Source organism: Hemiscyllium ocellatum, chromosome 7 (assembly GCF_020745735.1).
Source record: "Hemiscyllium ocellatum isolate sHemOce1 chromosome 7, sHemOce1.pat.X.cur, whole genome shotgun sequence".
Classification (NCBI taxonomy): domain Eukaryota; kingdom Metazoa; phylum Chordata; class Chondrichthyes; order Orectolobiformes; family Hemiscylliidae; genus Hemiscyllium; species Hemiscyllium ocellatum.
In genome coordinates this window covers 77,123,143-77,149,483 of record NC_083407.1, presented here as the reverse complement: position 1 = coordinate 77,149,483, position 26,341 = coordinate 77,123,143, and the positions used below count along the sequence as shown (strand labels likewise).

Here is a 26,341-nt window from a genome sequence, read left to right as displayed (position 1 = left end):
CCTTCTGTCTGGGCTATCTGCACCCTACTGCTGCAGCGACCCACAGTACATGTGGATATCAACTCTATACATGTTGCTAAGATACATGCAGTACCAGTATCAGATCTACTGACTGCAAGTTTAAGATGAAGTGACAGTGCCTTTTTATCAGCGCTGTGCTGTTACTCAGTATTTGGGTAGGTAGCAGCAAGAAATCAGAAGAGCAAGGTTGGTATGAAGGAAAGTATAAGGGGAAGAAATTTATAGATTGTGATAATACTATCACCAATTACTTTTCAGGGCAGACAATAGGAAGACTGTTAGCAGAAGCTGAGAAATTGTTTAATTATCATTCTCCATGTTCTCAGTGATACCAGGTACCCCAGGCTCTGTTGCAGTCAGCCTGAAGGTGCAGAGAACCATCTCCATTGTAGGGCTGAGGAGAGGCAGAAGTCATTGTCCTCTACCAGTTGCACCCTGCTCCCTTCTATTATGTGTCACTGTATCCTGCAAGGGAGAAGACAAAATTGTATTGCATTGTGTCCAGCTGATGTGCCTACCGCAGTTGGAGAATAACCAGAGGATGTGTGGAGCAGTTGGATCTTGCTGTGAAGCTGATATAATTAGAATGTGCATTAGAGATGGCTATATGGAAGTTTGATTGGAGTGCTGCGTGCCAAGGAGTACTGTTGAGTGAATCATGAAGATGCGTGATTCATTGAGAGGCATGAGAGATTGGTGGGTTGGAAATGTCATGCGATGTTGCATTCCCTGACTATTTGTGTAAGTTCATTACGTTAATTGTGTCCATGCTAACGTTCTATAACTTTATAGAATAATGCAAAAATATTAATTCTGTTTACTAGCACTGAATAAATAAGTATTTTAATATTGATGGTCATTTCAATGTCTTTGTACATTATCTGCATGATTTTTATCTGCCAAATTTAGGTTGGCAAAAATAAAATGCTGTTTAGAAGCAGCAAAATCCAGTGAATGAAAGAAAAAACTTGCATTTTTTATAAGGTCTGTCATGACCTCAAATGTCTCAAAGAAGTTCACACCCAAAGAGAAAACATTGAACTTCAGAGGCTGAGGTGTGACCTTATAGAAGTTTATAAAATCATGCGGGGCATGGACAGGGTGAATAGCCAAGGTCTTTTTCCCAGGGCAGGGGAGTCCAAAATTAGAGGGCATAGGTTTAAGGTGAGAGAGAGGAAAAATTTAAAAGGGACCTAGAGGGTGACATTTTCATGCAGAGGGTGGTGCATATATGGAATAAACTGCCAAAGGAAGTGGTTGGGGCTGGTACAATTACAACATTTAAATGGCATCTCAATGGGTACACGAAGAGAAAGGGTTGTGAGGGATATGGGCCAAATGCTGACAAATGGGACTAGATTAATTTAGAATATCTGGTCGGCATGAATGAGTTGCACCCGAAGGGTCTGTACAAATATATGATTCTAAGTGTTATTATTGAAATGTGGAAAACACAGCAGCCAATTTTCACTCAGCAAGCCCTACAAATAGAACATCAGTTGAGATATACGTATTAGTCTATCAGGGATAACTCCCTAGCTTTGCTTTGCCATGGGATCTTTAAGTTCACTTGAGAGAGCAAATGGAAGCTCAGTTGATTGCTGATCTAAAAGGTAGCACATGTTTCCCTAGTACCAAGCTGAAGAGTCAGCCTGGAAAACCCTTGCATGTTTTGAACGTCAGACTTTGGTTTGTTAGTGAAAGGACAGACATTGAGTCCAGACTGGCAACTTGAAAATATTGGTGAACTCAGACGCCAATCTCAATTGCAGAGGTCAGATGCACCAGATTTCATTCTGCACTGCATTTTCTGGCACTGTGCCATCTGTGATCAATTTAGTTCCATCAGAAGTTTCATTTATCTAGCCTCTAGAATTTTATAAGTTGATTAAGAAGGATAGCCCTCTACGGCAGCTAAGTTTCTATGTCAAAGCTGAATTTTTGATAATTGTACATGCACATCAATGTCCTTAATAGTTAATGCTGACTTGCCTTTCTAGAGGATATAATTCAACATTTTGGATTTTCAATAAGCATCCAATTTAAAATATTATATATGAGAAATTAAATATAAACTGACTTCTGTATTATGCTATCCAAAAAGCAAAATTTTCATACAACTTTGTTCTTGCCCATGTCTTTAGCTATGTTAAAAGCTCATTAATTATAAGCTACATATGTCATAATATTGGTACATTAAAACATCATTAAACCTCAGCTGTAATGACAAACAGATGTGTGTATTTGTTAATTTTGGGTAGCACAGTCACAATTTACATTTTCAAATAGAGTAAATGCACAGAAACAGAAAATGCACGTTAGCAATGTTAGATATATTTTGTCCCACGATAATCAATCTTACATGTATATAATAAATTGCTAAGTTAAGATGATCTGTGTCCATGTGAGATAGGAATTAGCTTTTATATGGCATTCAACTTTACAATACTTTCTGACTTTTTCTTCACTTTAAATTGTTGATCACGATTTTGGAAATTGCATAGTGCGTTACAGATGTGTTTTCTGTTAAAAAAAAATCTATATTCAGCATCCAGTAGAGTTCAGCAGATTTATTTATTGATTTCTTCTTTGCATGAGATGATGATGGGAAAAAGAAACAGCCAACTTTCCTGTGCTCTGTATTTAGGGTAAAGTTGACATGAAAAAGCAATAAGAGTTTTCTGCTACATTTCCAACAAAATTTAGTTGTTAACTCCTTGTTAATTCAGAATTTTCTGACCACTCTGCTCAGAGATATTATTAGACAAAGGGCCTCCTGATCCATTGTACAACAAGAACCCTGTAAATTCAAAAGGTATCTATCTTTGTGGTGTCTAATGTTTCATACATAATGCATTTCTGTATTGTAATCAGATTGGGAGCTGCTGTGTGGGCCTCAGTGAGGCAGTACCCATTTTGCCCGAGCACAGATTGGTGTTTTACTATAAAGCTGCATACTCAGATCCACTTCTCAACAGTTTAATGTTTGTAGATCTTCGGAACCAGCTCGAGTATCACCTCAGTTGTTAAATAAATTCAAGTACCTCTGCCAAATATAACTGAGGTGAGTGTATCACCCCTGTGGATTCTCACCCAATGTCTATTAAAACTTAAGCCTGAATTTATATGCATCCTTAATACCTGGAATAGATTTCACAATGATTCTATATTGTGATAAAAATACATTTTCATTAACAACTTCAGCAGCAACTTACTTTTTATAAAACTTTTAATATAGTCTAACATCCCAGGCAGTTTTGTATTAAATATCCCAAAGCTTTAGAAAAGAGCTGCCAAGTAAAATTTGACCCTGGCCTGCATAAAACAACATTAGGCTTGTCCAAAGAGGTAAGTTTAAGGTTTTAAAAAGCATCATAAAGAGGATAGAATGAGGGAGAGATCACGGTGAAGGAATTTTAGTTCTTAAGGCTTGACAGCTGAAGGAAAGTGATTGTACTTGGAAATGCTTGACATGCTGAGTTCAGAAACTTTGTTTGGGGAGAGGGTTTGCAGGGATGGAAGATGGGGATGCTATGGAGATTTAAAGAAAGACGAGGCTGTGGAGAGATTGAGGGATTTGCAAGATGAGCATTTTAAAATTAAGGTGTTGCTTAATTGGGAGCCAGCGTAGATCAGACTTTTGTGTGAGTTAAGACATAGGCAGCAGAGTTTGAATTGTTTTTTCCCAATTTGGAATGCGGATGTCAAGGCATTTGCCAACAAATGGCATCTTTAACCATTTTTTAATTCTCCTTGGTGACTATTTCAGTGTGCGTTACTGTGGAACTAAACTCACAGCTAAGTCAGATTGGATTAGGACAGAAGACTTCCTTCCCATTTTTTACTGTATTTATAACAAAATACATGTGACAATCAATAATATGAACGAGATGAGTTTTTAGGCATTCAATGATTGCCTTCTGGTCACCATGAAAGGGACAAGCCTTTCAATCTCAATTATTGACTGAATTTCTATTCTGCCAGCTGCTTTGATAAGAATTAAACCTGAGATTAGCATGGGCCTCTGGATTGCCAGTCCAATGATATTGCCACTCTGCCACTGTCTCGTCATAATTCCTTCAGGTATGCAGAGGTGAAACTAGGAGGGATATGCCAAAAGTGTGTTGGAATAGTCAACTCTGCAGGTAATAAAGACTTGGATCAAGGTTTCATCAGCAGATAAGCTGAAGCAAGGGTAGAAGCAGGTAGAAGCAGGTGGAAGCAGGTGGAATTTGATGCCAGGCTTTCATTAGTATTCAGGTTAGAAAGCTGTGGCTTTTGAGAATTATCAAAAATTTAATGCATCCCATTTAACAGTCAGATCTGTAAAAGTACTAGGAAGCTATTACTCTGCACTGAAAAACATGCAAACTCCAGTTTGAACTCTTGCTGCACAAAAAGTAGTCCTGGCAATGTTATGTGTTTTATTGGGAAGTTCATTGCTGCCCCATATAAGTCCCTATCGGAATATTAATCCCCTTCCCTTCAAAGCATCAATTAATGGCCAATTTCTAAGCTGCACTGAATTGTTCACTCGTTCCCCAAAAGTAGTCAAATTTAACCCAACAATGCAACATGAGAGTTTACATTGCTACTATAACATTAACATTGAAGCATGCCACATCAGCTAGGCATTTGTTTGTGACCTAAGTGTTCTATTGCATTTTGGAGAACTATGATTTCACAATACAAAATGGCAAGGGAAGAGCACTTTTGCTGCATTTTAAGTCTATGAATATTCATTTTAGAATGTTATTATCATGTGCGATTCTTCTCTCCTTGCAGTGTTTAAATCTGTTTAAATGATTTTCGATTTAGGCTTTTAACAGAAAAATAACAGTCGAAAAAAAATCCATCGTCGCAAATAGATAAACTATCAGCTCTATTTTGGACTTCCCCTCTGAAATTAGAAATGTTGCAGGTTAGAGATAGGAGGACAGCACAGCAGACAAAAACATTTTTCTCAGGACCATTAATCACTCGTGCATGCTGTCCAAATGCTGGCTTATTTTCTGTTGTGATTCAACTAATTAAAATCGAAAAAAACACAGCATCTTTAAGGTTGCAGAGGAAACTGAATGAAATAATGGGGCTATCATGCTGTGTTTGAAATTAGACCCGGAATGTTTAGCTGAAGTTTTCGAAGTGGATGCTAATTAATTCAGTATCACATAAAGATAGTTTCGGTTTAATAATACAAGCTCTTAACTTGAAAAGAAGCACCCTGAAAAAGTTCTTGTGTAATACTTACCTGTGGCCTTGAATTTAACACTCATGTGAAAGTCAAGATCTACTATGATCATGGACAAGAAAATAACCATAGAGATAACGTAGATGAATTTTGTGCAAAAGACTCTGAATGTAGTGAGAAAGACAAAGATGAGAATGCATGCATATGAGGACTGAAAGAGGTAACTGTGTAAATGTCTGCATAAAAAATGAAAATGTTAATACGTTGCAAAATTTGAGTATCATTTTATATTATCCTCTGCTACACTCTCATTTGGGAGGTGTTTGGAAAAATGGTTCAACAATGGCTGCTTACAGTTGTGCATGCATAATGTGATGCATTTTTATAATTCCTAAAATTGTCATAAGTTGAGCGATTTGAAATATTGTTCCATGCATATATCATATAAAGTCATATAATGAGTTAGTGAGATAATTAGTGAATAATAGGAAAAAATACCCACGAGGCATATTTCGGCACAATGGGGTAATTCCACCCGAGCAAAAGAGATTGCTGCAATTATAAAAGAAGGTTAAACATGTGGCTGAAAGTGAATAGGAGATGAGGATAAAGTACATGCTTTCCTCATCATGACGGGTCCAGATGTTTTTGAGGCATTATCTAACAATTGTTACCCTTGAGGCCCAGGACTGTGGATTATTCTGAAATTAATTAGATTCTGGACTCATACTATGGCATGACCAAAACTGAAATTACACTGAAAGGAGCTGCCAAGTGAACCTATTGCAGGTTATGCAGTAAGGTGCGGTTTAAACTCTAGTGAGGGAACATTACCAAGCTTTATCAAATGTTACTATTGAAAAGTCATGGTAAGAGGTTATGTATTTCTGGAACCTTATAGGCTCCAGTCCTGTGTGAGGTGACGTCACTACAACATGGCTTCCTCTTGCACATGCTCAGTAGCTTTCCTACAGTAAATAGTTCTTCAAATTCTTTGGTGGTAGCTCTTTTAATCATTAGCATTTAACCATTAATATTCAACTTACTGTTCACATTTCACCTTCTGGCTTTCTCACAGTTTCCACAACTCCATTTGGTGTGATTTATTAATCTCCAAGAGCATTCTTAATGATCTGGGAGAACATATAGGATGCATGGGTTTATTTATCCTTGCTTGGGAGGGAGGGTGCAATTGTGGAGTGGAATGGCAGTTTCTCTGGATTGGACTTCTGAAGTTTCTGCACAGCATTGTTGTTTGCAAGCTGGATGCTTATTTTGTTTACTTCTCTGCATATGTCATTGTAGATCAGTTTCATTTTGCCAATGATCTCCATCACTAATAAGGACTTGCTTCAGCAAGGTCGTATGTCAAATTGCTATGTCAATTGCCAGAGAACATTGGTCAATTCTGCCAAAGATTTTCAAAATCTGTTGTGGCCTTTTCATTTTCAATCTCCAGGGTGTGATTGCAGCGCCTGACTAAATGCACTATAATTGGGCCTTTAGGTCAGTTAGATCTTTTTGAGGTAGTTAGCCTGCGATAATACTTTGAACTGTTTGAGCTTCTTTTTAGACTTGACTTTAAGTTGTCATGAAGCATTCTGCTTTCTAGGTTTTGCTGAAAGAAGCCTCAGTGCTTCCATAGATTACTGATGGAGGTTCAGTTGTAGGCTTTTGTTGGGTTTTTTTATAGACCGACACTTTTGAATATTGAAGATTATTGGCATCTTTCAATTTTGATGCAAAGTGTCCCTCATGCTGCACATGTTTATATTAGCTACTTGTTGGACAACATATCTTGTAGTATCTTCCTCCTGGTAAGTTGCAGAATAAGGTGATATGTTTTGAAATGTTCTTGCTGTATGGAGAAGCCTCCTGTGTTACTGCTTTGGTAACCTTCCCAAAAATGACCTATTGAATGTATGCATAGCATTCAGCATTGAAGAGCTGAGCAGATTTGACACCAGTATGAAGCTTTGCCATTACAACTCAAGACAAAAAACAATATAGATGTGGTGTTTGCTTCCCCTTGTGCCTGTTGGCTTCCCTATGTGTAAGTAGCTCTCTGATTAACCAAGTAGATTAAGTAATCTGACCCACAGAAAAGTATCTGAGCCTTCAGATATGGGAACTCTAGTTCTTCTCGTAGAATTGAGTTACTCTGGTGAATTGCACTGCTTACATGAGCATAAGGTCCCTTTCAGATTGTAAAAAATCTGGTAACATTTAATCCTGCACACCCTCTGCAACATACTTCCATATGAGATCCTCTTCCACTTTTCAATATTGGCAATTCTCCACGAGGGCAGTATAAATTATTTCGAAGGGAATCATTAGTTTCCCTGGATGTTGGCTGCACCGAATAAACAATTCCTAGTCAATTTGCACCTACTTTTCAAAACTGTTCTCCCTTAATATTTTTTCATTCTGTTTAATAATTGTCTTTGCTGAATCTCTGAATGAACATTGTGGGATTTGTGTTACCTTGTGACTAGTTTTCCTTCCACTCACGTTTTAATTCCAATTGCAGGGTATTTGATGTTTGTTGTTGTTGTGATGCAATGAGAATATCACTACATCGAGGTCAGGAAATTTGGATTCAAGTCCCAAGTGTTCCAGACATGTATCATGATGTGTCTGAACAGATTGATTAAAAATATCTATAGTGGGGTTTTGTTTTAATTTTTCCAAGGAGTCAAGGATTTTAATTACATCATTGAATGTTGGAGTTTCTTCTTCTTCTGGTAAAAATAGCATCAGCAATGCTATCGATCACGTACAGCAATTCTATGATCTAGTCATAGTCTGCCTTTGCATTGAGACTTGAAGCAATATGATACCGAATAAACTGTGGATGCCATTGTGTACAAAAATGGCCAAGTCAAAGCCCTCTGCATTCTTGAGAGAGTTGGTAAAGTGACCAAAATGCTTCTTTTCTTTCCGATGCATTTTTAGTTTGTGTGCAGCTTTCCCTCTCCAATGTCCATTTATACATCCCTGCACTTCCGTGATTATGCCTTTCTTTATATCTCTCTGATTATTTGGATTTCTATTATGTATTGATGCTGATTTTTTTTTCTGATTGTTCCATTTCTGCTATTTTTTTTCCCGCCTTTGCACAGGCTTACTCTGTACATGGTTTGGTGTCTAAATTCACTTTGATGTCCATTGCTTCTTGCTTCATGTTACTGCTGAGGTTCTCTCAGGTTTCTCCCCACTTTTTCGATTATACTGCTGATGTGGCATTGTTTTTCTTTGTACAGTCATTGTGCTTTACTTTATGTAGCTGAAAATATGTTGCTGGAAAAGCGCAGCAGGTCAGGCAGCATCCAAGGAACAGGAAATTCGACGTTTCGGGCATAAACCCTTCATCAGGGCTTCATCAATCCTGATGAAGGGCTTATGCCCGAAACGTCGAATTTCCTGTTCCTTGGATGCTGCCTGACCTGCTGCGCTTTTCCAGCAACACATTTTCAGCTCTGATCTCCAGCATCTGCAGACCTCACTTTCTCCTTCACTTTATGTATGCCTGACTGCTTGTCTCTTGTTCCATAGATTTGGTCAACACTTCTATCATGCAGTGAAATGAGGTTTACACTCTTATGAGTGAACATTAATAAGTTTTATTAAATATAATTATTTACAATGTATAGTCAAAGAGAACATCTTTTGGGAATCTTGTAGATTTAGGCTTCAGTTTGATGTGATCTGATGTCACGGTGATGTGGAAGTGCCAGTGTTGGACAAAGTTAAAAATCACACAACACCAGGCTATAGTCTACTGGGTTTATTTGGAAGCACTAGATTTTGGAGCACTGCTTCTTCATCAGGTAGCTGTGCAGCAGGATCATAAGACACAGAATTTATAGCAAAAGATCACAGTGTCATGCAGCTGAAACAATATATTAAACCTAGATTACTATTAAGTCTTTCATCTTTTAGAATGGATTGCATGTTTCAGTTCATTAATATGTAAATCCCAGAACTTCTTTTAAGTCACATTCTCGAGATAACTTAAAGTTTTATCAAAAAAGGTGCCATCTCAACTCAAACAATGTATTAAAGGTGTGAGGTTAGAGTCTGTCTGTATACCAACCTTGAGTCAGACTGGTTCTATTTCCAAAGTAGGAATTTATAAGATGTTGCATGGATTGACTGCCTGCAGATTGTGTGTTTTTTGGGCAAAATAGAATGTATCTTCAAATACAATTCTGCAAATGCAAATTCACCGCATAAACTTATATGTATGTGTGCATGCATGTGAGGGAGAGAGGGAGTGTGTGTGCATGTGATTGTGTGCATTTAAATGTTAGTGCACATGAGAGAATGTGTGTTTGTGTGTGTGTGTGTGCTTGGGTAGAGTGCGTGAGTGAGTGTGACAAAGTATTAGTCAGTGAGAGAGTGTGTGCCTGGATGTGTGTGTGTGTGGGGCGGGATGTATGTGCATGTGTTTGAGAGAGCATGCGTATGAGAAAGGGTCTGTGTGAGTGTGAGAGTATGTAACAGTGTGTGTATGTGTGTGTGTATATATACTGTAGTAGGGTTACCTATCGTGTGACATGAGCCCATGGTCCCGGTTGAGGCCGTCCCCATGGGTACTGAACCTGGCTATCAGCCTCTGCTCGGCCACTCTGTGTTGTTGCGCATCCTGAAATCTACCTTGGAGGATGGTCACCCAAAGATCCGAAGCCAAATGTCCCTGACAGCTGAAGTGTTCCCTGACTGGGAGGGAAGATCCCTGTCTGGCGATTATTCTGCAGTGTCCATTCATCCAATGTCATAGTGTCCGCTTGATCTTGCCAATGTATTCTGCCTCAGATTATCCTTGTCTGCAGCATATGAAATAGACAACATTGGCTGAGTCTCGTGAGTACCTGCTGTGTAAATGGACACCACCCACCATGTGCATGGCAGGTACTTATGTGACTCAGCCAATGTTGTCTATCTCATATGCTGCAGGTAAGGATGCGCTGAGGCATGGTAATTGGCAAGACCAAGCAGAGCTATGACAACAGATGAATGGATACTGCACAACAATTACCAGACAAGATGTTCCCTCCCAGTCAGGGAACAATTCAGTGGTCAGGGACATTCAGCTTCGGATCTTCGGCTGACCATCCTCCAAGGTGGACTTCGGGATACTCAACAATGCTGAGTGACAGAGCAGAGACCGATAGCTAAGTTCAATATCCATGGGGCTGGCCTCAACTGGGCCCTTGGGTTCATGTCACACTACAGGTTGCCACACTACACTATACACTTTCACGTGCACATACACAATCACACATACATACACATTCTTACATATTCACACACTCACACAGACTCTCTCTCATACACATGCTCTCTTAGACTCACACACATACACTCCCCACACTCACACCATGCACACACCCTCTCACAGGCTTATACTCAGTGACGCTCACGCACACATTCTTTCCAAGTACACACACACATACACACACAAACACACACACTCTCACTTGCACTAACACTCACACACATACACTGACATTCACACTTTATCTCTCTCTCTCTTTCTCCTTCATTTGCACACGTACACACATATAAGTCTGTGGGGTGAATTTGCATTTTCAGAATTGTATTTGCATAAACATTCTATCTTGCACAAAAAGCACACAAGCTGCAGGTAGTCTATGCAGGCAGTTAGTCCATGTAACATTTTATAAATTCCTACTTTGGAAATAGAACCAGTCTGACTCAAGATTGGGATACAGCCAGAGTCTAACCTCACACCTTTAATGCATTGTCTGAGCTATGGTGGCACCTTATTTTTTGATAAAACCTTGTTATCTTGAGAATGTGACTTAAAAGAAGTTCTGGGATTTACATATTAATGAACTGAAACTGAATATATCATTTCAGTTGCATGACACTGTGATCTCTTGCTATAAATTCTGTGTCTTATGATCCTGCTCTACAGCTTCCTGATGAAGGAGCAGCGCTTCAAAAGCTAGTGCTTCCAAATAAACCTGTTGCACTATATCCTGGTGTTGTGTGGTTTTTAACTGATGTCACTGTGACATAGCCCCTTTCACCCATGAAAATTGGTAATCTTCGAACAATGAACCCTTTACTTTACAGATTATATTCCTAAAGTCAAGAAATTCTCCATCACTGAGTGATGTAAGCTTAGAAATTGATCTTAGAGACAAGTTCAGAGGTGGCCTAAACAACAATAAAATTTAAGTAAAGACAATGAACTAATATATGAGGATGCCTGTAATATAGTCACAGCCATGGAAATAGTAGAAAACGATAATAGTAAATTGTGAAGGAGTTCTCTCCTAAATGAGCAGGGGAAGTACACTCAATATCAACGATGCCTCCTAGCAGAGTGCTTTAGGGAACAGCTCCGGGACACCGCACCAATCAACCACACCGCCCTGTGGCCCAACATTTCAACTCCACCTCCCACTCTACCGAGGACATGGAGGTCCTGGGCCTCCTTCACCGCCGCTCCCTCACCACCCAATGCCTGGAGGAAGAATGCCTCATCTTTCCTCTCGGAACACTTCAACCCCAGGGCATCAATGTGGACTTCAATAGTTTCCTCATTTCCCCTTCCCCCACCTCACCCTAGTTCTAAACTTCCAGCTCAGTACTGTTCCCATGACTTGTCCTACCTGCCTCCCTTGTTTTCCACCTATCCACTCCACCCTCCTCCCTGACCTATCACCTTCATCCCTTCCCCCACTCACCTATTGTACTCTATGCTACTTTCTCCCCACCCCCACCCTCCTCTAGCTTACCTCTCCACCCTTCAGGCTCTCTGCCTGTATTCCTGACGAAGGGCTTTTGCCCGAAACGTCGATTTTATTGCTCCTCGGATGCTGCCTGAACTGCTGTGCTCTTCCAGCACCACTAATCCATAATCAATGAGATCCAGACGACAATTGCCAAATTCACAGTCTCAGAGTCAGAAATTTAGATTCTACCATTGCTTCTGTCACCACCAACCATTTAAATGCCTTTAATTCCAGTGGAGAAGCTATGCCTATGGGAAGGTCAATTATAGACAAACAGTATGCAGCAGTAGAGGAAACAGTAAAGCTCCAGATCACAGCCATGCATCAATCAATGTCATGGTCGTTGTAAATCTAGTTCAGCAACTTGGAAATCTTCCAGTAAACAACTGATAAATTTAGATGGTATCAAGCAGGAAGATCAAGAGCTACACTCAGTCAAAGGGGAGAAAGGCAGCATATAGTGGTGCGAGTAATAGGACTGAAAATATTTTTCTGGGCATCCACAATAAAGAAGAAAGTTGGAGATTCACAACTTACTTTTAACCTTGTTACAACTGCATCTGTGTCTGCTAGAAATAATTGCTTGGCAGTACAGAACTTAAACGTAACTAAAAAAGAGACAGGATGTCAAAACTTTTAAATGTGCAATCATCAGGACCCAAGTTTATATGGCGTGAGATGAGGCTGCTGATTGGTTGGGTTATTGTTGGCATAGCGTTGCAGCAAGAACAGTTAACTGACAACCTTAGTTCTCAATGCAGGCAGCTAGATTCTGATTGGTTAGTGTATCATCGTGGGAATGGAGCACACATTGGGCAGTCTTCATCATCCTTTTCCCAAAGATAAAGTTGCAAGGCATATATGATTTTCTTTTGTCTACATAAACCAAGGTCTTGAGTATGCATGCATTTAGCTTCTGTCAAGCAACAAATGCATTAAACTCCCAAAGTCCATCTGATAATCTTAAACAATGTAAGACATAACACAGTCTGGATTGTTTTATAAATGTTGTTCAATTACAGAGTCACAGTTTATGTTGGGACTGGTGTTTTGAATGTATCGCATGGGCTGGTTGGGTATGATTGGTATGCTACCTACTATAAAATATATGGTGGCTAATATTGTTTGATATAGTCCACCAGTCATTGGGATATAGAGCCAGTATACCCGGCACTGCAATGGAACTGAAGCTCACTAATCATCCTATTTGCTTCTGTGATCTGCAAAATGTTTCGCTTTCTGGCTTGACAGCAATATCCTGTTCGTTGGGAAAAATACTTGTGTACTGAAAAGGAGCAATATGAGACAGCTAACTTTACCTATTATTCAACCTTTGAGACATCCTTCCTTTGCAGGCTAATCTGAAGCAGACTGGGATCAAATCAGGCCCAAACATGATTGAAAATGGTCCTTTCATAAGTTTAATCCAGGTAGCCATTATCATGCAGGAATAGCTTTGATGTTCCCTATCTCAAGATTACAAGGTGAGCAGATGTTTTGGGCCCAGCTTAGAAGAACAGGGACAACTGGGAATGTGAACAGTAGAGAATCCATGCATTGTGCTATTCAAAAAGCAGATGGATCCGTTCGGACTTGCAGGTAAAGAGTAAACAAAATGATTGAGTATTATACTATCCTCACTGCCTACCAGTGAAGACTTGTTGTCTAATTTAGCCAATGGAAATGAAGTCAGTAAGATACATATGTAACACAAGCAAATAACTTCTTACTTTTCATACACAGAAAGGGTTATATGAAATGTTGATATTTGGGGTGTTTACTGCATCCACCAATGTTCCAGCTTCACAGGTCAGGTAGTAAGTAGGATAGAGGAGTTTTGCTGCTTCTGAGGTGATTCTACGTAACAATAAAACAGAGCACGAGCATATAGTAAGGTTGGAAAATTCAGATCTCAACTTCAACTGTAAGGAGTCAAAGCTAAAAAAGGTATTACTTCATGGTGTTCAATTTAACATACCAAATTCACCAAATAGACAATGCAAGTATCCACCTAATTTAGGAGAAGATTGAGGGGATTTTGAAAGTGAAGAGATCAGAGAACAAAGGAGAATTTCGAAATTCATTAGGATTGTTATGTATTATTCTAAGTTCATCCCCAACTTGGTAATATATTTATTCCACTGGATCAATGAAATAGAATGGAGATATAGAGTCATAGAGATGTACAGCACGGAAACAGACCCTTTGGTCCAACTCGTCCACACTGACCAGATATTCCAAGCTAATCTTGTCCCACCTGCCAGCACCTGGTTCATATCCCTCCAAACCCTTCCTATTCATATACCCATCCAGATGCCTTTTAAATGTTGCAATTGTACTAGCCTCCACCACTTCCTCTGGCAGCTGATTCCATACACGTACCACCCTCTGCATGAAAAAGTTGCCCCGTAGGTCTCTTTTATACCTTTTTCCTCTCATCCTAAACCTATGCCCTCTAGTTCTGCACTCCCCCATCCCAGGGAAAATGCCTTGTCTATTTAAGCTATCCATGTCCCTCATGATTTTATAAATCTCGACAAGGTCATCCCTCAGCCTCCGATGCTCCAGGGAAAACAGCCCTAACCTATTCACCCTCTCTCTACAGCTCAAATCCACCAACCCTGGCAACATCCTTGTAAACCTTTTCTGGAGCCTTTCAAGTTTCACAACATCCTTCTGATAGGAAGGAGACCAGAATTGCACGCAATATTCCAAAAGTGGCCTAACCAATGTCCTGTACAGTCACAACATGACCTCCTGTACTCGATACTCTGACCAATAAAGGAAAGCATACCAAATGCCTTCTTCACTATCCTACCTACCTGCGACTCCACTTTTAAGGAGCTATGACCTACACTCCAATGTCTCTTTGTTCAGCAACACTCCCTAGGATCTTACCATTAAATGTATAAGTCCTGCTAAGATTTGCTTTCCCAAAATGCAGCACCTCACATTTATCGGAATTAAACTCCATCTGCCACTTCTCAGACCATTGGCTCAACTGATCAAGATCCTGTTGTAATCTGAGGTAACATTCTTCACTGTCCACTACGCCTCCAATTTTGGTGTCATCTGCAAACTTACTAACTATACCTCTTATGCTTATATTCAAATCATTGATATAAATGATGAAAAGTCATGGATCCAACACTGATCCTTGTGGCACACCACTGGTGACAGGTCTCCAGTCTGAAAAACAACCCTCCACCACCACCCTCTGCCTTCTACCTTTGAGCTGTCTTGTGGACTGTCAGTGAACAGTTGAAGAAGGAAAAAAGTAATGGACAATGATGGTTTTGACCCACAATGACCCCAAAGAAAACTTGGTCTTATTAAACAATGTCTCACCACAGGGCTTAAGTATAAGTTTATCTCACACAAAGGAAGATGGTGTGCAGTAACCTGGAGCAATTCCTTTGCATATTTCAACAAATTCAGAACTAAAAATTGTTCACAGGCTAAGAAAGAGGTTTTAACTATCATATATGATTAAAGTAAGTACCCAAATACTTGTACAATATGTAGTTTACTTTAATAACCTACCACCCTTATGATCGTATTCGTTGCAAGGAAGGAAGTTTTATCCTGGCAGCACAGCTTTGGAGATGGACATTGATTTTGACGGTCCATCGATATGATATCAAATCTTGTAAATAAGCACATCATGCAGACACAAATACTCTTTAGAATTTTCCTGTGAAGATTTATTAATTTCCAGCCACTGAATTAACTGTGAGTTAGTTTACATAGACAAGTGACATATGCAGTGTCAAGAAGTGTCACTGGAAAAGCACAGCTGATTAGGCAGCATCCGAAGAGCAAGAGAGTTGACATTTTGAGCATAAGCTCTTCATCAGGAATGCCAGTGTCTGCCAAATAAATTTGTGAAGAAACTCACCAGGAAAGTGATCATTCTATCATGAATGGCTGGCCTGAAGAACATGATTATGAAAAATTGCAGATATATTTCACGTAGGAACGAGTTGAGGATAGGTCAAGGCTGTCTCCAAAGTGGTTTAGAAGCCAGTTTTTCACTGAGTTTAAAAAAAAATTCAAGGAGCTTAATGAGTTGAGGGTAGTTTGAATGAAAGCAGTAACAAGAAGGTACTACTAACATCTAAATGTAAATAGAAATATCAAAGAATTTGTGAAAGTTTGTGAAGCGTGTCAGAATGAAAAATGATCAAACTAATATTCTTCTCACACCATTGTCAAATAAAAGAAAACTATAGAAGTGGGTAAGTGTTCAAAGTGGAAGGGAAAGAGCACTTTGTTTTAGTTGATAACTATAGCCTTGGAAACATTGAATCTGTCCAATACCACAAGTGCCAAATCCATCAAGGCTTTGAGAGGCTGGTTTGCAATTAATGGAATAGGAGAGAGGTTTTGGTGTCTGATAATAGTCCACAGTTTTATTTTGTTATTCATTCATGATGTAGACATTACAGGCTAAACCAGCATATATTCTGTAAATGTATAGAAGATGAGACATCTGAAGAGTTTAAAGTATTTCTGAATAAGAATGTAATTAAGTGTACTCTAATATCAGCATACAATGCAGCATTAAACAATGCTCCTGAAAGAAGCATATGGATTACAACAAGGCCTTTGAAAAGTAATTCCTAGGTGATAAATCATGTTTCTTTTTTTCTTCTACATAGGTTCGTGAATGTTTAGCTTTCTTACAGAATGATCCCACAGTCTACAATAGTTTGATCATCTAATTAGTGTTTAATAAACACACTGCTAGGACAAGGTTTAGTTTGGTTCAGCCTGGTGTTAAGAGCGAAATGAGAGAAAAGCAAGACATGATACACATGGCATGAAACTTAGAGACTCCAGAGTAAGTCAAAAGATGATTGTGAAAAGCTCTGAGATGATAAGGAAAAGTATATGATTGGAGCTGTTGTAATGATGAAAGATGCATTCACATCACTTTAAGATTGGAGAGAGGCGCCATTAGTGTCACATAGATTACATATTTGAGAGAGAAAATCTGACACAGGTAGACCATGAGAAATCTCCTACAGTCTTAAGTGGAAGTAAAAAAGTGAAGTCTTGAACAAGCTGAAGATTTGATGCATCACAAAATCATTTTGTTCAGCAAAGTGGATTGGGGTATTAAATCGAATCAATGAATGTGTCAAATCCAACCATTAAGTCGAGTTAGCAGTCGGTGTCAAAGTTCAGAGGTGACACAGTCACAGAACATAGTCAAGTTAATGAAAATGTAAGGAGACAACTAAAAGAGATGTGAAAAAAAAAGCCACAGGGGCTGATTAAAGTGTTGAAGAGAATAAAAAATATGTTCTTTTTATTGTTTCTTGTCAAATGATGATATTTTTGATCAATATATGTTGGAATAAGAAAAAAAACTTTACATGTAAATTACTCTGGTAAATGCATCATTTTTGTTTTGGTTGTGATAAAAACAAGTATGTGCCCCAAATTATTGTTTTCAGGGAATGCTGCTGTTGGTTTACTCATATTGTGTGAACTTATGTGCGTCTAAAATTTTATAATTTATTATGTATATTGTTCCTTTAAATAGGGACGGATTGTCATGTTAGTTGAGGGGATTGCAGTGGTACAGTGGAATTAAAACTGAACAAGCAATCCAGCATCTTAGGCTGATGCTACGGGGATGTGGGTGCAAATCCATCATGGTGAAATTTAAATTCATTGAAGGAAAACTAATACAGTGAGTTGGCCCAGTGGTGACAGTGTTGACTGTGGAAAAGACCATCTTGTTGACTACTTTATTTTGGGAAGGCAATATGCTGTCCTTACCCTGGTCCAATCTAAACATGACTTCAGATTTCCAGCAATGTGGTTGACTCTTAGCTGCCTCCGGGCAATATAAATGTGGGCAATATTAGCCAATGACACCTATATCACATGAATGCATTTTGCAAGATTCTGTTTTAATGCTGTCCTGTGAAATGACATGCTTCCCTGCTGTCTCCTTGCCCCCTGTCCTGGCATGCTTCAACATTACTAAGATGTCTGGGGAGTCAGTGGCCTTTGGGACAATTGGTACCTTAAAGTGTTGAATGTTGCCTCATTAAAGGCTTTGCTGTGGAGCCACTGGAGTGAACCAATGGTAGGAGATGCCTGCACTTGATATCTCCTTAACAGGCCACAGCTATTTTCCCCATCCCTGGTTACCACCTGCTTCAGATCCTTTATTTGCAGAAGGGTCGAGTTTGCCTCTGGCATTTATATTGGGCAGTTAGAGTGGTGGGGACCGCCCGCAGCCTGTAACATCCACCACATTGTTTCACCTCATTGGGCTTATCAGAAGGTTGTTGACTTGAAATGTTCGGGCTGAATGTTACTTCGGCAACAGGCGACGGAAAGTGGCACTAGGGTGGTGCGAATGGCATGCCTCTTCTCCCTGCCACAGTCCCACTGGCAGGAGAGGTGGCAGATGACCCCATCTGCCTGCAGCCAAATTGAGCCTCTCATGTTGCCACATAAAGGCTTTTCTCCACTCCAGCCAATGCTTTGCCAGCTTGATATCATTTGGGAAATCAGCCAAGCAAACCCTCACACCCCCATCCTAGTGGGCAAGTGAGGCAGGAGTCATTTTCCTTTGGCACTCTTTGGCTGATAGTGGAGCCTCAACAGCAGCCACAGCCACCATTGATGCATTGGCACCATGTTAGCCCTAGCTGTGTCCCACCTGACTGAACCTGGCACTTCAAGTCCCCACATAGTAACCTCTCAGTGCTCGCAGCTGCCAGTGCACTCCTATCCTCCAGGTACAGCCAGCCCCAGCAACGGTCGGTCAGTGCTAACCATGGCACAGCTGGAACTGATGGGCAACTGTTTTTTTCAGTCGGGCCAGTGGGTTTTAGGGGTTGGGCCAATAGCTCGCAGTGACACTAAATATGTCAGCAAAGGGCTGCCCTGGATTGTGTCAGGTGATAGTGCAAATTCTGCTGCTGTGTAAATTTCAGCCTGTTCATTCAGTTTCTCTCCTTACATTATAATGTTGGACCCAATGGAATACTTTTAAATTTGCTGTTCATACTAGAGTTTCCAGTGTCTGCAATATTCTTGCATGTTTGTTTTTGCTGTCTTTTTTTTATTTTGCATGTAACATTTGATTCCTAAAGAAGAAAAAAGAAAAAAGAAAAAGACTTCTGTCTAAAATTTAACTACAACCTCAAGAAAGATGCAAACAAGTGATTTCCAAAAAGTACAGAAAATAGTGTCGTGCAGGTAGCAGAAACACTCTTAAACAATCCGTGTGAACCACAGTCTGTTTGACATTTGGTGGATTCAACAGCTGTGGAACTGATGTGTTCCTGAATGCATCATTTGAGTTAAGATAAGCAAGTCCTGAATGGGACATGGAGCAGGTAAAAGCAGCACATCTGTCAAACATATTGTGTTTGCACTGTTAAATCATTGTGTTAAGTTGACCTGTGAGGTGATGTATGCTAGCTAGACATCCTGGCAAATACGAAAAATCATGTGACCTCTGTGTAAAGCAAGACTTACCTTTAATGTCTTCCATGTTAAAAAAAGCCCACAATGCTTCACAAGTAGACACAGGCAAGTAAATGTGAAAACGGGGAAAAGAAGAGGCAGAAAGCATCAGTGAAAGCTAATTTTAAAGCAAATTTTTAAAAGTAGAAGATGGAGATGTTTTGGAATGACACTTTAGAGAGTAGGAGCGGATACAGGCAACTGGATAAGGTTGGAGAGATAAGGAGTGGGGTAGTCTGAGGGTTTTCTTGTTATGGGGCAGACTCTGTTTTAGAGTATATAATTTGAGGGTGAATGCTGTCAATGCCAAGAAACACATTTTTAATGCCACTTTTATACTTCTGTCATGCAAGGATTCCATGTAGACCAAGACAAAATGTATTTTAAATTATGAAGACCAGAGCGGGTGAATAATATTATCATGGATATTTCTTTGAAACGGTTTATTTTAAATAATGTAGGAGAAAGTGAGGACTGCAGATGCTGGAGATCAGAGCTGAAAATGTGTTGCTGGAAAAGCGCAGCAGGTCAGGCAGCATCCAAGGAGCAGGAGAATCGCGTTTCGGGCATGTGCCCAAAAAAGCTCATGCTTCTTGAAGAAGGGCTCATGCCCAAAACATCGATTCTCCTGCTCCTTGGATGCTGCCTGACCTGCTGCGCTTTTCCAGCAACACATTTTCAGCTATTTTAAATAATGGTTTTTCACTCAGGTTGTCGTCTGAGAGATAGGCCACAGGAAACTCATGACTTTTCTACAAAATAATACAGGATAACTTTTCCAAAGTCCTTTTTATATTTGCATCAATCCTCTGGATCAAATTCACAAGACGTTAGACCTCCAATGTGTAGATTGACCAAACCAAATGTTTACAAGTATGAGTGTGGCTGACATTCTCCAAAGAAAATTTTGTGAAAATCTGTCACAAAGTAACTTTACCAGTGTCTAAAACAAATAATAAGGAAAATATTAATATAAAGGTAAGTTGGAACAATTCGTTTTTCTCGCAAGCTGAATTTAACTTTACAATCTGTGCTGAATGGAGCAGATTTTACATGTGTACTACAACCCCCTGCTCAATGATTGTCCAGTCTTAAGCATTTAATTCACACCCATTACTTTTAACAGAGAAAAGCTAGAGCTATTGGAACAAGGAAAAGATATGTATTGGAATGAGGAGTTCAGCTTGTTAATAGGCAGCTTTTAAATCTGTTATCCAGCACAGTGAGATAGCTGAGATTAAAGGAGATACAAGGAGGGATAAGTCATTACACTCCTCCTGTCATTTAAGATCCTTGTATTGGGATAGTATTGTTCACTGTTAAAGCAGGAGTTAGTTTGTAAAGACCATATATCGGTCAAAGGAGGTTGTAATGTACTGGCAGCTGTACTCCTGGATAGCGGAAGAGTTGGACGTTGAGATTTTCAACATTTCCTGCGGATGTCAGAAACAAAAGAGAGGATAAACACTTGTTTAAGGTCAGTTTCAACAGTGGCTGCTGAGTGTGGCAAGGAGGAAACAGGTCTCTTTTAAGAGGAAAACAAGCTCAGGCTGAAATAGGTAATCAGATTTCAGAACCAAAGATTATCCAAGGAAAGTTAACACTTTATCTTCCAATTAGTTCGTTACTTTCAATTGTTACCTAGATGGTTCACTTGGACTTCTGGATTTGTGCTTGGGCCTTCAGGACCTCCATGGCTATCTTCTGTTCCTCAATAAGAAATATATGCTCATTTCTGTCACATACACTTTTGGTGCTCATGAAACTACTATAAGCTCAACTGACATGCACCTTGGTCTTTGACAATACCATTAGGACTTTGGGTCAAACAGCCCAAATATCATGGATTTGTCCAGGACAGATGCCACATGCAGACTTTGGTGCTTTGGTACAGGAACACGATGTGGTTCCCAGGAGCACGAGACAATCTTTTCTTGTTGTAGGCAGCATTGTAGGACAACCTCTGGTGATGTCTCAGACATTGAACCATCACTGTTTCTTAGTTCACTGAAGGCATTGGTGTCCATCACCAGGTCTGGCTGGATCCCTTTAGACACCACTGGGTCATGCTGTTATTTGCTAAAACTGCTCATCATTACAGGATTACTCTGGAATGCAAAACAGATGGAGTTTAATTTAGATGTTGCATTTTGGAAAGGCAAACCAGGGCAGGAATATACAGTTGATGGTAAGGACCTGGAGACTATTTTTGAACAAGGATGTTGCTGGGACTGGAGGGTGTGAGCTATAGGAAGAAGCTTAATAGGCTGGGGCTATTTTCCCTGGAGCATCGGAGGTTGGGGTGACCACATAGAGGTTTATAAAATCATGAAGAGCAAGGATAGGGTGTATAGTCTAGGTCCTTTTCGCTAGGAAAGGGGAGTCCAAAGCTAAGGTGAATAGTCTAGGTCTTTTTCACTAGAAAAGGGGAGTCAAAAAAAGATTTACAAAGGATCTAAGGGGCAACATGTTCATGCAGAGGAAGGTGAGTGTATGGAATAAGCTGCCAGAGGAAGTGGTGAAGGCTGGTACAATTGCAACATTTAAAAGGCATCTGGATTGGTATATGAATAAGAATGGTTTAGAGGGATATGGGCCAAATGCTGGCAAATGGAACTACATCAGTTTAGGCTATCTGGTCGGCGTGGATAAATTGGACCGAAGGGTCTGTTTCCCTGCTGTATGATTCTCTGACTTTATAATTCCCCAGTTCCTTCTTACACCTTTCTTCCCAGCTCTCCTGCTTCCTTTGTCTTCACTTTGAATAGCAAGTATAAGGAGCTCATGAATTTCTTTGCCACTAAGATTGACAAATTCCAAGCAGCTGACCTTGCAAGTATATAAAAAAGGAATAAAGTACCGAAAGTAAGCATCCGTTCCTTAGAAGATGAGACTGAGGAATTAAAAATGGGGAACAAGGGGAGAGACAGAACTTGAACTAATACTTTATGTCTAACTGCACAGTAGAAATCACAAAAATATTTGAAGAATGGTGGAACATCAAACAACAAAAGGGAAGGGAGGAAATTAAAATAATCTTGATAACTAAAGGGAAGGTATAAGGAAGGTTATTGGGATTAAACACTGACAAATCCAATGAATCAAATAACGTTATCATAAGGACTTTTAAAAAATTGGGTGTCCAGGTTTTGGATATATTCGTGGTAACCTTTTAAAGCATTCTAGATTCTAGAGAAAGGTTCCAGTGGATTGGAAAACCCCAAATGTAACAGCTCTATTCAAGAATGAAGGAAGATAGGAAGCAAGCAGCTAGGCCTAACATCCATCATTGGGAAAATATTAGAAACCATCATTAAGGAAATAATAGCAGAACATTTCAAAAATCGTAATACAATCAGGCAGAGTCAACATGGCCTGGTGAAAGTAAAGTCGTATTTGGCAAATATATTAGAGCCGTTTGAGAATGGAACAAGCAAGGTGGATAAAGGAGAGTGAGTAAAGATGATTTGTTTGGATTTCAAAATAGAATTCCAATGCCACTTTAAAACTTGCTGCGGAAGATAAGAGCTCATGGTGTTGAGGGTGGTATGATAGTGTGGGTAGAGCGTTGCTGAAAATGTGTTGCTGGAAAGGCGCAGCAGGTCAGGCAGCATCCAAGGAACAGGAGAATCGACGTTTCGGGCATAAGCCCTTCCTCAGGAATGCCCGAAAGCTTATGCTCGAAACGTCGCTTCTCCTGTTCCTTGGATGCTGCCTGACCTGCTGCGCCTTTCCAGCAACTCAATTTCAGCTCTGATCTCCAGCATCTGCAGTCCTCACTTTCTCCTGGATAGAGGGTTGGCTAACCGATAGGAAACAGAGTCAGGATAAGTGAATCATTTTCACTTTAACAAAATATAATTAGTTAGTGGAATGCACACAGGGATCAGTGTAGGTCTTCAATTATTAATGATCAATATTAATAACTTGGCAGAAGGAACCAGCTGTATTGTGGCTAAATTTGCTGATGTTACAAAATGCGTATTAAAGCAAATTATGGGGAGTTTGCAAAAATATGCTAAATGATACAGATATATGAAGAGAGCAGTATTACGTTTCATGTATACACTGTTGACATTCAACTCTATCTCATCATCACCTTTCTTGACTTATCCACTGTTGCTAAATTATCAAATTGTTTATTCAAGGAGTAGTACTGAATGAGCAGAAATTTCTCCAATTAACTCTTTGGAAAAATGATATTTTTACATTAAGCCTGGACTCCAAATTCTGTTTTGAAGTTACCGACTTCATCCCTCTCTGTAGCGCCAGTCTGAGAGTAAGCCAATTTGATTGCATTCTTGTTGATACATTTGATTCAAACAAATATTCGTGTCATCACAAAATTTGCCTATCTCTCCCTCCATAACAATGTCTGACTTTACCCTGTCTCAGATCATTTGCTGCTGAATACCCCACTCATGTCTCTCAACTCAGTTATTCAATGCATTAGTGACTGATTTCCCATATTCTACAGTCCATAGACTTGGGGGCATCCAAAACTCTGCTGCCCTGGAAGAAATTGAACAGGGTTAAGCAAGCATTTTCACAGTGTTTCCATGAACTAGTTGTTTAAGTGGTATTTTCCATTAACAGGATGGTGCCATCTGTCTAAAATGATCTTCTGCCAACATATGTTTGAGCAAAATCATGAATGAATATCATTGCTGATGTGATGCCAGGAACATTGACCTTATTTTCCAACAACTGGCTGATTGAACCAAATAAAAGTTCCTTGGCTGTTTCTTATACACAGAGCATAGACAATAATCAGCCAGCTTGCAAAACCCAATAGTTACAGTAACATGTAATTGAAGATAATCAGTTGAGTTCGTAAAGTGGTGTATTTACATTTGCCAGAAGCAAAATACATTCATATGCAGGGATTTGTTCTTTACAAATGAAAGCAATTTGGTCAAATCTTGCACCTTTTTTGAATTATCAGAAGCTTTGGGAGCCTATGATTCTTAGTTACTGTCTCAGTGACAATTTCTCAGCCAATCAGAGTTGATTTGCAGATCAATTCTCACTCTTTTCTCCTGCAGTATGAACTGTAATTGTTTTAACTTTGGCATTCATGGGTTTGTCCTTATGAGTGAAAGATGAAACACTTTGGAACATATCTCTCTTTCAGCAATGTCCTTAGGTGAGTAATCATATTGAGGGAGGAGATAGCCTGGTGATTTAATTGCTCAATTATTAATCCAGAACCTCAGCTAATATTCTGAGGACCTGGATTTGAGGCCCACCAAGATGAATATTGGAATTTGAATTCAATAAAAATCCAAAGGGTTTTTACAAATACATTAAGGACAAATGGGTAAATAGGGAGAGAATGGGACCCCTCAAAGATCAGCAAGGCAGCCTTTGTGTGGAACCGCAGAAATTGGGGGAGATACTAAACGAGTATTTTGCATCAGTATTTACTGTGGAAAAGCACATGGAAAATATAGACTGTAGGGAGATAGATGGTGACATCTTGAAAAATGTCCATATTACAAAGGTGGAAGTGCTGGATTCTTAAAATGCATAAAGGTGGATAAATCCCCAGGACTTGATCAGGTGTAGTCAACATGGCTTTGTGTGTGGAAAATCATGTCTCACAAACTTGATTGAGTTTTTTGAAGAAGTAACAAAGAGGATAGATGAGGGCAGAGTGGTAGATGTGATCTATATGGACTTCAGTAAGGCATTCGACAAGGTTTGACATTGACTGCAAATCCCTTGAAGTTTCATGGTTTCAGGTTAAACATGCACAAGGAAACCTCCTGCTGATTACCACATGCTGTCCTCCCTCAGCTGATGAATCGGTGCTCCTCCATGTTGAACAACACTTGGAGGAAGCACTGAAGGTAGCAAGGGTGCAAAATGTGCTCTCCATGGGAAATTTCAATGTTCACCACCTAGAGTGGCTCAGCAGAAGCATTACTGATTGTTCTGGTTGGGTCCTGAAGGATGTAGCTGCTAGTCTGTGTCTGCCCCAGGTGGTGAGGGAACCAGCAAGAGGGAAAAATACACCTGACCTCAGGTTTACCAATGTGCTGGCTGCAGATGCATCTTACCATGACAGTATCGATGACAGCGACCACTTTTGGAGATGAAGTTCTGTTTTCACATTGAGAATACCTTCCATCGTGTTGTGTGGCACTATCGCTGTGCTAAGTGGGACAGATTTTGAATGGATCTAGCAGCTCAAGATTGGCCCGCTGAGACTGCTCAGCCATTCAACAAGATCTGTTTGTGGATTCAGCTCCACTTATCTGCCCGCTCACCTAAACCATTAATTCCTTTACTGTTTAAAAAGCTGTCTTTGCCTTAAAAAACTTTCATTGCCTTAATTGCTTCACCAGACAGGGAATTCCACTGATTCACAATCCTTTGGATGAAAAAGCTCCTTTTCAACTCAGTCCTAAATTCACTCCCCTTTATTTAAAGGCTATGCCTTCTAGCTGCAGCAGAGTTGTACTCCAGCACAATCTGTAACCTCATGTCCAAGCATATCCCCCACTCGACCAATACTATCAAACCAGGGGATCAAACATCGTTCATTGGAGAGTACAGGAGAGCATGCCAAGAGCATGGAGAAACCATCAGGTTTGGCAGTATCTCTGGAGAGAAGGCAGAGTTAGCATTTCAAGTTTAGTGACCCCGTTCTGAATAAGGGTCACAGGATTCAAAATATTAACTCTGCTTTATCTCCACAGATGCTGGCAGATCTGCTGAGTTTCCCTGTTTTTGTGTCCTGTGATTTTTTTTTGTGTTGGCATTAAAGTTTTTTACTTTGAGACTCAGTAATGTTTTGTAGTTAATTTACCTTTTTCAGTTAAATATTTTAATTCAAATGAGTCTATCAGAGTGGTCT

General features: G+C 39.7%; 1 protein-coding gene and 1 pseudogene across 1 annotated transcript in view; one reads left to right on the top strand and one right to left on the bottom strand.

Annotated features, from left to right (window-relative positions):
• calcrlb (calcitonin receptor-like b) overlaps positions 1–26,341 on the top strand; it is a 77,810-nt gene that overhangs the window by 11,602 nt on the left and 39,867 nt on the right. The gene's annotated exons all lie outside the window — the stretch shown is intronic.
• Positions 21,130–21,469, bottom strand: LOC132817510 (large ribosomal subunit protein eL34-like; annotated as a pseudogene).